This window comes from Cyprinodon variegatus, unplaced genomic scaffold (genome assembly GCF_000732505.1).
Source record: "Cyprinodon variegatus isolate N-32 unplaced genomic scaffold, C_variegatus-1.0 Scaffold148, whole genome shotgun sequence".
NCBI classification, from domain to species: Eukaryota; Metazoa; Chordata; class Actinopteri; order Cyprinodontiformes; family Cyprinodontidae; genus Cyprinodon; species Cyprinodon variegatus.
In genome coordinates, this window is record NW_015150601.1 from 863,248 (window position 1) to 864,022 (window position 775).

The following is a 775-nucleotide window of genomic DNA, read 5'->3' on the forward strand; positions in this document are numbered from 1 at the left end:
AAAAAGTCAGAATTCTGACTTTTTTTCCCATGTTAAACTGAAATAAAATTTAAAAATCAATTAACCTTATTTCTTTTTTTTCAGTGGCCCTAATCCTCTTCCGTACTTATCTCCTCAAGCGAAGAACAAATACACTTATTTTAAGAAAAAAAAGACTTATCTAGATGTCGATATTTTTTTCCAGTGCTGGAGTTTCCCTACCTCCTCATTTCGGCTTAAGCACCATTAGCTGGACTTGATATCTGATGAAACATTGCGTTGCACGAATATACCTGCTTTAGTGCAACCAAAAGATGAGAAACAGTCATTTAGAGCTGTCCTCTCTGCTTACAATCCTAATGCGTAAATGAACAGCTCTTCAAATACTTGTGGACTTTTTATAGTGCCTTCAAAGAGTATTCACACTCACTCAACTTTTTCACGTCTTACGTCACAATCACAAACACCGGTGTGTTTTATTGGATTTTATGTAATGTACCAAACAAAACAAGCCCACATTTCTGAAGCGGGAAATAAGAAACCCAGATGTTTGGTTTTATTTTTATTTTGGGCAATCACAGCTTAAAGTGTTTCTAAAATGTCTCTACCAGCTTTGCACATTTAGTAAGTAAATTATTATTATTTATTTTAGTCTCTCAGGTTACATGAAAAGTCTCGATTAACATACAGTACATGTTCAGGTCTTGAATGAGACTCAGAATTAGATTAACGAAGATTGAACCATTTCATTATTTCATTATAGCTGGTATGAGTAAGAGTCCTGCTGAAAAGTCAC